Raw genomic sequence first — 13,096 nt, forward strand, 5'->3', positions numbered from 1 at the left:
TTCAGCCGAAAAGCAACAAAGAGTAGATCCTTACTTTTCAAATTTTAGCTTTCAGATTCTAGTGGATTATCTATTCTAGGTAAGCAACTATAGCTATTCAAGCATGGTAGAACTTTTTCAGCAAATATCATCTTTAATCATCATCAGGTTGCTCTTATGTGGCAAAGGGATCAAGCAGTCTCAATCTCCGCGAGAAATGGACGATTCTGAATCGAATTTCCAACCTTGCAAGGCAAACCTAACTCACATGCTTGGAACATCCAACGATGATTCCGAAGCAACCGTTTGCCTTTCATTCCGACTCGTGGATCAGTGCCACCACAATCGACTATAGGACCATATGCACTACCTAAGTGCAGGACGTACGCCTGTAGCACAACTACATGACCGTACTCCTATCCGCCTGTGCGAAACATACGTCTACACTGTGTGTGACTGTAGGACGTACTCACATCCGCTGCGGAACGTACTCCCGCACGTCGGTGCGTGTGCGAGAAACCAAATTACGAGTGGTGGGGGATATGTCCACTCCTCGGGCCGATCGGTTACTAGGCTTACCGCTTACCATATTTCGCGGCATGTGGCTAGTACTTTCAAACGCTTAACCACCGCTACCACACACTGTGACCTTATAAAATTTTCATCAACACAGACAGGGTTCTTACCCAGGTCATGAATCATAATCACAACCCCGTCCGTCATCCTTATAGTGGTTGCAGGAATGTAAACATTGCAACTCCTATAAAGCTCGCGAGTGATAGGCAATCACTCGACTTCTACTGGTCCTATTAGCTTAGCAACTAGTGGGACTCAGGTTCTAGTATTCAATACATAGGTTCCTAGGAATATGCAACTAAGGTTTCAAAGTAATTCCTAGAAACATATTTGCACAAATAGACATATATAAATAGATATAATTGCAGTGTAGCAAAAATAGCGGTAATGATACGGACGGTTTTTTCAGCCAGATCTCCTAGCATATGACCAAGATGCTCTGTCCGAAAATTCCATTCCAAATTATCAGGGTCAATGGTAGGAAATAAACCAATAGGATATGCGGCAACTTCAGTCAGATGCTGATTGCAGAAAAGTTTGATAGCTTCCAAGGCAGCAGTTTTGAGGGTATCAACCAGACGATATCCAACCACTTCCACTTCTATGGAATGCCATGAGGAGCGGAAAGGGTGTGGAGGAATTGTCATCTTAACCCTGCACCGAGGAACTCCTTCCTCACGATATTCTACCCCATCGTATTGAGGAGGCTCTGTATAGTGGAACAGACTTAAGGATTCCCATAAGAGACGAGGAAACCCTTCCCAATGTAAAGCATTGGTGTGGAAGTGCCCCTCCTGATCCCAAAAGGCATTGGAAGGAGCAGCCATCTGCGACAACATTACAAATGGTAAGATATATTTACCCTGCGGAAAACTCACAAGGTAAATGGATTAAGATAGTTAATTCTGGTAACAGCAAAAGCTGGAAATCAGATGGATACTTAAGAGCTAAAGATTGCTATTTACCCCAACTAAGAAATACCAACAGGTTACCTATTTCTTAAAGCAACAGAATTAAAGATACCTTTTGTTGATTAATGTATTATGCATGCACGCACTATTCGATCTCACAAACAAAAATAACTGCCAAGTAACCTTGGTCTTACGTGGTTAGTTACGGTGGCACAATATAAATACGTCTCTCTCTATTAACTAGTCGATAAGTTCTATCCGTCCTAGTTTTGTAATCGTGGTTAGTGTACCTGCAGAAAACCACAATACACATATATATATATCCAATGAACCTTTCATGCCAGCATGTCATGAAAGCGTCCCCATTCATTACTGCTCACTATAGAAACAGCATCTGTACAATTACCGCCGTACAGACAACGTATTCACGGGGGTACCGCAAAATGCGGGGGTATGAACAGCGATCGCCATACCCTGCGCCGAACCATCTACTCCCAATGTAGTCAACCAAAGTTGGTACATTGGCAGCATCTCAAGTAAGCCACTGCTTGAGAAATAGCGTTCGGTTCGCATCACCAACAGGAAGACCAAGCTCCCTCAGTTGGCTGAGGATCCTTACCTTCTTACCTCACGATCGAAGATGTCGTTACTGAAAGTAAGGTTGGGTTGTGCATAAATTTAAGTTTCAACAGAAAAGTAATGCTGGAAGTTAGATTTATATATATAGTACAGCCACCTCTAATTTTCCCTTATAACATTACCCTAGGGCTTTACGTACTATACCTAAACCTTAACGAACCCAACGTAGTTCGCAAATACTTGATTAATCAAATTTTATACTATAAATTACTTTTAGGGCTAATTATATCTCCAGGGTACACTTGTTAGTTCTGATACCAGCTGTGGCAGAACCAACCTGAATTACACCGGCTCAAGTACGTGAGTCCTCTCTGGAGGGCTACCTCGTGCTTCAAACGGTATAATCCTATTGGCCTATCGGGTAACGTCCCGATAAACCACCGAACGCAGGATCCAACAAGGTACCTCACACGAAGGTGAGTCCAGAGATATAAATGCCAATACATTTTACACCACAGGAAGATATAATACAAAAATTTTACAAAGCATCAGTAGCTCCTACTGAGGGAAGATTATTACAAAACAGGTTTAAGTTATAAGTCAAGCAGCGGAGTTTAAAAGCGTAAACATTGTACACGTCGTTATTACAGATATTATGCTAGCCCTGGCATAATATCACTCGGCGGAATCTGTGTTGGCCGGGGACGGATCCCACTCCACGGACCAACCATCAGGCAAGGGGTAGGGCCACGGTGTAATGAAAGCTGGCTCATCAGGAAGATTACCTGAAGTAAATCAACAAAAGCAAGGCTGAGTATACTAATACTCAGCAAGACTTACCCGGAATTGGGTATACCTTAGCCCATAGCTAGACTCATGAAGGCTTTTAGCTTTAGGTAGAGTTTTTAGCTGAAAAGCAACAAAGAGTAGATGCTTATTTTCAACTTTTAGCTTTCAGGTTCTAGTGGATTAACCATTCTAGGTAAGCATCTATAACTATTCAAACATGGTAGAATCTTTAATCAAACACCATCTTTGATAATCACAAAGTTGCTCTTGTTACTCTATGTGGTAAAGGGGGTAAGCAGTCTCATTCATCGTGAGAGGCGGACGATTCCTGAATCAAGATTCAAAACCTTACAAGGATAAACCTAACACACACGCTTGGAACACCAAAGGGTTGTTCCGAAGCAACCATTTGCCTTTCATTCCGACTCGTGGATCAGATCCACCACAAGCGACTGCAGGACCATACGCACTTCCAAAGTGCAGGATGTACGTCTGTAGCGTGACTACAAAACCCGTACTCCTGGTTGCCCAGCAACACGTATTCCTACACGTCGAACAAAGTAACCAAAAGAAGCAAATACATGTGGTGGGGGTATGTCCACTCCTCGGGCCGATTGGTTACTAGGCTTACCGCTTACCATATTTCACGGCATGTGGCTAGTACTTTCAAACGCTTAACCACCGCTACCACACACTGCGACCTTATCAAATTCCATACACAGACGGGTATCATCTCAATATGATACCTCACAAGATCCCGTCTGTCATCCTTATAATGATAACAGGAATGTAAACATCACAATTCCTATATCGCGCGAGTGACAGGAAATCACTCGACTTCTACCGGTCCTATAAGCATAGCAGCTAGTCGGACTCAAGTTCTAGTGTACAATACATTGGTTCCTGGAATTATGCAACTAAGGTTTTCAAACAATTCCTAAGAACTTAATGCATAAAGACATATATAAATAGTATAATTCGCAGTGTAGATAAAGTAAGGGTTATGTCCGGGGCTTGCCTTCGCTGGTGGGGCTGGGGTTAGTCAAATTTTCTTCCGAACCTTGGTTCGGGGCTTCAGAGAATTCCGTGATGAGACTTCCAGGATCTTCAGAACAAACTCCTTCTGGTTCCGGAATTAGCTGATAATCCCCGTCAGCGAGAGTGGTCGAGTCTATATGAGATGCAAAGTTACAAGTTATGGAATGCATGTACTTTTATGTTAATTCACAATAAAGTTGCAATCCAAACAAAAGAACATTACATTACAACAAATAACCTGACTATCCTGCACTGGGCAGTCATTTATTGAGTATTAACTAAACTAACTAGTCTCGTTAGGCAACCGGGGGGGGGGTTACCCTAAACATCCAATTAACTACATTAGGTGGCATATCTGGTTACCATAAGCAATTCTAAATACACTTAACAATCTCCATTTATTTTATTAGCTAAACATTGTAATTAACCTTAGGTTATTATTTAATTATGGTTAACTTTAGATTAGTTAAGCCAATCTTATATTAGGAAAAATAAATTAATATTTATGAAACTTATCCTAAGTGGGTTTAATTGAAATAATATTTCTCTAAATATTTTATATAATAGATAATTAGAACAATTCAGTTAATCGAATAATATGTTTAACTTGAATAATTTTTACAGAGCAAGATATTTCAAAACAGTAGCTACAAACTTTACTGAACATAGATTGGTATTAGATCTAATTACTGTAGTTTTATTGGAATTTTATTCTAAAAATAACTAAGCCATAAAATTAAACAAGATCAAGATTAAAATTTCAAGATGAAATTATATCTGGAGTTTTACACTAAAACTAGGGTTCAAAACTTAAGGACACCATAAACTACTCAAGACTAGCATTCCAGAAAAGTTTCATAAGTTTTCATGCATAATAATTATTATTTAAGAAATACCTTTGAATTTAAGCTTGAAATTTATAACTCAAGTTATATTAGGTTTCTGATTCTCACATTTTTATGATGGATTATACTTATAAAGATCAAGTTATGGTAGAAATAGCTTCCCTAAATATGCACAGGTGCTTTTGAAATTAATTTGTGAAGCTTTCACGAACATATAACAAAAGTAACAAAATACTCTAGCTAAAGGGCTGATCTATGCCTCAAAAATTTACACAAGCCTACTCAAATCATATGCAACATATGCTACAAAAATCAACAGCAGCAAAGCTATAGATCATAAGATTCAATTAAAACATCCCTTTACTTGTATTTAAAATACAGAACAAACTATGCATTTTCATAACTTGACTGTGAAATAAAAGTTGTAGAACTCATCATAAGGATTCTAACCCAACAAGTTTGGTATTTTTCTGGATTTTCTATGAATTCCTACACATTTTTGAACTTCCCTGATTTGAAATAGAGGAAGGGACTGAAACTTTGCATAAAGGACCCTAGAAGAATTTGAATGCTTGCAATGTAGCCCTTGGCCGGAGTCAGAGCGGGGAGGACATCTTTGACCGTCAATTCTGGCGAGGCTCGTCGCCGGCGGCGGGGAAGAAGAGGGGGAACAGCATGAGGGAGTTGAGGGCAACCTTCTGAGAGTTTTGGATGGGGTCGGGGAGGACTGTACGGGCCTGCCCACGGCGAGGCCGAGGCGGCGGCCGGGAAGAACGGCGCGGCGGCGCTCCGGTGCCTGAGCGGGGAAGGAAATTGGTTGGACAACTGCGCGGGGATGCGGTGGAGCTAAAGATGGGACCAGTGCAGGCAGAGCGGCCGTGGAGGGGTGGGGCGACGGTGAGCTCGAGCTCGCCGGTGTTCGGGCGGCGATGGCGACGGCGTTCCGAGGCGTGGGAGTAGAGAAAGAGGAGAAGAATGCAACCAACAGCTCGGTGGGGTAGCGGTAGTACTCAAGCGCGCGCAAACACAGGGGCTGGGCACTCGATTTGGGGCTCGCCACGGCGGCGGCTCGGTGGCGGCCGAGCGGCGGTGGTGCGTGCGTGGCGAGTGCAAGAGATGCCAGGGAGGGAGGGGAGCAGAAGTGGGGAAGGCAAGGGGCGACGCGTGGAAGGGAAATCCAGCAGGAGGTGGCGCTCGGGGGACTGCGCCGGCGGTGAGCGGCGGTGGCAGAACGGCAGCAGAGGAGAAGCGAGGGTGACAGAGGAGGAAGAAGGCAGACAGGAGTTAGAAGGACCCCTATGCGAAATGAAAAACTTCCAGGGACTCCTCTATAAAGAAAGATTTTCCATTGATAGAAAACCCTAGTGAGAAAAATGTCTAAAGCAAAGTTGTGAAGAATTTCAAACCCTACAATAATGCTTTAGGGTTCCAGTTCAAAACCTCAAAGGATACAGTTTTATTTTGAACTTTTAAACAAAATTCAAATTATAAACTTTTTGTTATAATTCAAACACAATGCTTTAATGATTAGGGTCTTTTTGTAAGATTGCCTGCAGTAATCATGACTAGCTCTTTTTACACTTTAGCCCTTAAGTAAATTTGAGTTTTACTTTTATCTTTCAACCATTTCACATGTAAACCCTTATACCTTTGTGTTAATTACACCTAAGTCCTTAGTTTCCAATAAAAGTCTATTTTTCTTAGGTTTATTTAACTTTTGCACTTTTCTTTTCTATAATCATTTAGGTTTACCACTTAAGAGTACTTTTACACAATTACACTCAAGTACTTACATAATTCCTAAATTACAATTATACCCCTAGTGCTTTGTACAACGTATATACACCATATCATGCATACATATAATACATCCAAACTTAGTATCCCATTGTCTAACTACCTGGATATTACATATCAGTTCTTAAACTGATAGAATTTATTACAAACCAGTTCAAAGTTTCAAGTTCAGGTAGTGGAGTTTAAAATACGACAACAATACACGTCGCCAGTACGGACATCATGCTAAGCCCTAGCATGACATCACTCGGTATGATCAGTGTTGGCCGGGGACGGGTCCCATTCCACAGACCAACCATCAGGCAGAGCATAAGGCCATGGTACAGGTAGAGCAGATTTCTCAGGGGGATTACCTGGAACAAAAGTTACATTCCAAGACTGAGTATTCTAATGCTCAGCAAGGCTTACCCGTTCATGGTATACTTAGCCATGTAACTAGACTATGAGGGCTTGTAATGGTTTTGGGTTTAGTTTCAGCCGAAAAGCAACAAAGAGTAGATCCTTACTTTTCAAATTTTAGCTTTCAGATTCTAGTGGATTATCTATTCTAGTTAAGCAACTATAGCTATTCAAGCATGGTAGAACTTTTTCAGCAAATATCATCTTTAATCATCATCAGGTTGCTCTTATGTGGCAAAGGGATCAAGCAGTCTCAATCTCCGCGAGAAATGGACGATTCTGAATCGAATTTCCAACCTTGCAAGGCAAACCTAACTCACATGCTTGGAACATCCAACGATGATTCCGAAGCAACCGTTTGCCTTTCATTCCGACTCGTGGATCAGTGCCACCACAAGCGACTATAGGACCATATGCACTACCTAAGTGCAGGACGTACGCCTGTAGCACAACTACATGACCGTACTCCTATCCGCCTGTGCGAAACATACGTCTACACTGTGTGTGACTGTAGGACGTACTCACATCCGCTGCGGAACGTACTCCCGCACGTCGGTGCGTGTGCGAGAAACCAAATTACGAGTGGTGGGGGATATGTCCACTCCTCGGGCCGATCGGTTACTAGGCTTACCGCTTACCATATTTCGCGGCATGTGGCTAGTACTTTCAAACGCTTAACCACCGCTACCACACACTGTGACCTTATAAAATTTTCATCAACACAGACAGGGTTCTTACCCAGGTCATGAATCATAATCACAACCCCGTCCGTCATCCTTATAGTGGTTGCAGGAATGTAAACATTGCAACTCCTATAAAGCTCGCGAGTGATAGGCAATCACTCGACTTCTACTGGTCCTATTAGCTTAGCAACTAGTGGGACTCAGGTTCTAGTATTCAATACATAGGTTCCTAGGAATATGCAACTAAGGTTTCAAAGTAATTCCTAGAAACATATTTGCACAAATAGACATATATAAATAGATATAATTGCAGTGTAGCAAAAATAGCGGTAATGATACGGACGGTTTCTTCAGCCAGATCTCCTAGCATATGACCAAGATGCTCTGTCCGAAAATTCCATTCCAAATTATCAGGGTCAATGGTAGGAAATAAACCAATAGGATATGCGGCAACTTCAGTCAGATGCTGATTGCAGAAAAGTTTGATAGCTTCCAAGGCAGCAGTTTTGAGGGTATCAACCAGACGATATCCAACCACTTCCACTTCTATGGAATGCCATGAGGAGCGGAAAGGGTGTGGAGGAATTGTCATCTTAACCCTGCACCGAGGAACTCCTTCCTCACGATATTCTACCCCATCGTATTGAGGAGGCTCTGTATAGTGGAACAGACTTAAGGATTCCCATAAGAGACGAGGAAACCCTTCCCAATGTAAAGCATTGGTGTGGAAGTGCCCCTCCTGATCCCAAAAGGCATTGGAAGGAGCAGCCATCTGCGACAACATTACAAATGGTAAGATATATTTACCCTGCGGAAAACTCACAAGGTAAATGGATTAAGATAGTTAATTCTGGTAACAGCAAAAGCTGGAAATCAGATGGATACTTAAGAGCTAAAGATTGCTATTTACCCCAACTAAGAAATACCAACAGGTTACCTATTTCTTAAAGCAACAGAATTAAAGATACCTTTTGTTGATTAATGTATTATGCATGCACGCACTATTCGATCTCACAAACAAAAATAACTGCCAAGTAACCTTGGTCTTACGTGGTTAGTTACGGTGGCACAATATAAATACGTCTCTCTCTATTAACTAGTCGATAAGTTCTATCCGTCCTAGTTTTGTAATCGTGGTTAGTGTACCTGCAGAAAACCACAATACACATATATATATATCCAATGAACCTTTCATGCCAGCATGTCATGAAAGCGTCCCCATTCATTACTGCTCACTATAGAAACAGCATCTGTACAATTACCGCCGTACAGACAACGTATTCACGGGGGTACCGCAAAATGCGGGGGTATGAACAGCGATCACCATACCCTGCGCCGAACCATCTACTCCCAATGTAGTCAACCAAAGTTGGTACATTGGCAGCATCTCAAGTAAGCCACTGCTTGAGAAATAGCGTTCGGTTCGCATCACCAACAGGAAGGCCAAGCTCCCTCAGTTGGCTGAGGATCCTTACCTTCTTACCTCACGATCGAAGATGTCGTTACTGAAAGTAAGGTTGGGTTGTGCATAAATTTAAGTTTCAACAGAAAAGTAATGCTGGAAGTTAGATTTATATATATAGTACAGCCACCTCTAATTTTCCCTTATAACATTACCCTAGGGCTTTACGTACTATACCTAAACCTTAACGAACCCAACGTAGTTCGCAAATACTTGATTAATCAAATTTTATACTATAAATTACTTTTAGGGCTAATTATATCTCCAGGGTACACTTGTTAGTTCTGATACCAGCTGTGGCAGAACCAACCTGAATTACACCGGCTCAAGTACGTGAGTCCTCTCTGGAGGGCTACCTCGTGCTTCAAACGGTATAATCCTATTGGCCTATCGGGTAACGTCCCGATAAACCACCGAACGCAGGATCCAACAAGGTACCTCACACGAAGGTGAGTCCAGAGATATAAATGCCAATACATTTTACACCACAGGAAGATATAATACAAAAATTTTACAAAGCATCAGTTCTAGGTAAGCATGGTAGAACTTTTTCAGCAAATATCATCTTTAATCATCATCAGGTTGCTCTTATGTGGCAAAGGGATCAAGCAGTCTCAATCTCCGCGAGAAATGGACGATTCTGAATCGAATTTCCAACCTTGCAAGGCAAACCTAACTCACATGCTTGGAACATCCAACGATGATTCCGAAGCAACCGTTTGCCTTTCATTCCGACTCGTGGATCAGTGCCACCACAATCGACTATAGGACCATATGCACTACCTAAGTGCAGGACGTACGCCTGTAGCACAACTACATGACCGTACTCCTATCCGCCTGTGCGAAACATACGTCTACACTGTGTGTGACTGTAGGACGTACTCACATCCGCTGCGGAACGTACTCCCGCACGTCGGTGCGTGTGCGAGAAACCAAATTACGAGTGGTGGGGGATATGTCCACTCCTCGGGCCGATCGGTTACTAGGCTTACCGCTTACCATATTTCGCGGCATGTGGCTAGTACTTTCAAACGCTTAACCACCGCTACCACACACTGTGACCTTATAAAATTTTCATCAACACAGACAGGGTTCTTACCCAGGTCATGAATCATAATCACAACCCCGTCCGTCATCCTTATAGTGGTTGCAGGAATGTAAACATTGCAACTCCTATAAAGCTCGCGAGTGATAGGCAATCACTCGACTTCTACTGGTCCTATTAGCTTAGCAACTAGTGGGACTCAGGTTCTAGTATTCAATACATAGGTTCCTAGGAATATGCAACTAAGGTTTGAAAGTAATTCCTAGAAACATATTTGCACAAATAGACATATATAAATAGATATAATTGCAGTGTAGCAAAAATAGCGGTTAATGTCCGGAGCTTGCCTTTACTGGTGGGGTTGGAGTCAGGGATGTTAGTATTATTATCTTCTGAAGTTTGGTTCAGGGCTTCAGATAATCCCTTGGTGACGTTCACTTGGTCTTCAGAAACATCCTCTGCAGACTCCTGGGAGATCTCGTAAGTACCGTCTGCGGAAGTAGTCGTATCTACATGCGATGCAACATTACATTCAAAGTGTGCACATAAAACTATTTTACTTCACGATAAAGTTGCAATCCAACACTCACTTAACATATTACTCATATAATAACCAAAAAGATCTGAAACTAAACTTAGATAGAGCTTTAGGTGGACAACTAATTAAGATCGGCTATTTGTTGAAGATTACAACAAAGCCGATTGGAAACAACAGGGGTTCAGCCGATAGAATTTGTAAAGAAGGGAGCTATCTACACAGTTTTAGGAAATCTGCTGATTTCGGTTTGGAAGAGAAATCGGCAGGAACGGTCTCTGTATATGAGCAGAAAAGATTAGCCGATTTGAGTTCACCTGGGGTCAAATTGGCTGATATGGATAGGAACGTTAAAGGTACAGTACTTTAAGGACAGAAAAAGGAAGGATCTTGCCAATTGGATTATCAGCATGTTTTTGGTCTATCCGATTGGTTGGTACATTGGCCTTGGCCTTAACCGATTCATGTGCATCAGGTCTAGCCGATTGGATGTCTACTGCTGCTAGCCGATTGGCCAAAGCTGTATCGGCCGTGCCTAACAGAGACTCTTACCGTGCTAACTTGCCGATCTGTGGTGGTGCGTTTCGGCATGTGTAGCCGATATGCCATCTAAATCGGATGTCTAGCTGATCACTGCGGGCATCGGCATAGCCGATTTGTGTTTTTAGCAAACTAGTCGATCTGTGAACATCGGCACGCTAGCCGATCAGGGTATGTAACTATTCAATATTGGAAGTAGCCGATTGTGCAACAACTACTCGACTCGTGTAGCATGTAACTAGTCGAGAGTGTGAACATCAACCGAGCTGATATGTGCGCATGTACTAGATTTGTGAATCGGTACAAGTAGTCGATCAGTGCATTTGCAAACTAGTTGATTAGTGAACATCAGCTGAGCCGATTTGTGTACGTGTACTAGTCGATCGGTGAATCGGCATACTAGTCGATTTAGTGCATCGGCACATTAGCCGATTTACACATCGGGTAGAACTAGTCGAGTGATGTATCAGCATAGCTAGTTGATTAATGCGAGTGACTAGCCGATGGTGCATTGGTAGACTAGTCGAACTATGCATCCGTACGGTCTATGTCTCGGTGTATTCAGTCGATTGGTGGGTTGGCTGTGTAGCTGGTTTTCACCCTTAGTGTTCTCCTACAGCTATTGGGGTACATCAGCCGTGTAGTTGATTGTCTTACTCTGCACTAACTGTGCCTAACTGAGATGTGCTTAAGTGTTATCCTAGGTAACTAGGTGCGGTTGCATCGACTTGATTATATCAGTAAAACAATCGAGTGACGTATAGCCGATGGGTGTCCTACAGATGTGCAGCCAAAAGGCATGTGGCCGATAGGGGTGTGTTCTATGGGTGTATAGCTGAGGAGTGTGTGGCCAAATATCTTAGCCGATAAATCGGTCGATAGAAGTGTGTTTGCAGAGAGGGGTAACGAAAGAATTTGATACAGAAAGGGGCCCTAAAAGATTGCAAACTAGATACGGACAAGGTCGTGATAGAAGAGCATGAGCACTAGTGTGAAAGGGTTAACTAAACATCATACATGTCTATCACAAAAATATGAGCTAAGACTATCAAACTTGTCAGCAATGCAAAACGAAAAACATGCTATGTACCAAACATATCATTCACTCTTCTACTGGGCAGTCATTTATCGCGTATAAACTAACCCAATTAACTACACTAAACAACATGTTTAAATTCATAAAATAACTAGGGCTGGTTTCATTTTAACCTAATAGATAGGGTTTATACACTATAAGCATCTGATCTTAAGATTAAGATCTAATGCTACAAAAATTATAACAAACAGAACAAACAGAATCAAAATTACCCTAAAATTTTCAAAACATTTTATGCAGTAAATAAATCAGAAGAATTATTTCCAACTGTTAACACCTAGAACATGTTTTATTTTTACAGAACAAACCACCTATAGTGCTGGAGCTATAAATTTAACTCGGCACTGGTCAAACATAAACATAGCTTCTGCAAATTTATCAGAATTTTATCCCTAAAAAATAGTGCTGATGAAATAAACACGAACAACACTATTATATCAAGATCTATTTATATCAAGAGTTTCAGACAAGATCACGTGCTGCAACTTTTGTGGACAAGTTATAATACTCAGAAACATTACTTCAGAATATTTTCCTAATTTTTCATGAACCAAAACTTTTATACATGAAATAACTTCAAACTCAATCCCAATCTCATAGCTTGAGTCACACAGTGCTTCTGTTCCTAAGAATTTTATCATGGATTACATGTGCTAAGTAGAAGCTAAGGGAATAGATTCAGCTATACACATCAACAGAATCATCCCTTAATAAATTCTAAAGATTCAATCAACATAGTACAAAGGTACTTAAAATCTTTGGTTAACGATCAATACTAGGTCTACAATTTTTACACAGATCTACACATGGTATGTACATCTC

The sequence above is a fragment of the Panicum hallii genome, chromosome 2 (assembly GCF_002211085.1).
Source record: "Panicum hallii strain FIL2 chromosome 2, PHallii_v3.1, whole genome shotgun sequence".
Classification (NCBI taxonomy): domain Eukaryota; kingdom Viridiplantae; phylum Streptophyta; class Magnoliopsida; order Poales; family Poaceae; genus Panicum; species Panicum hallii.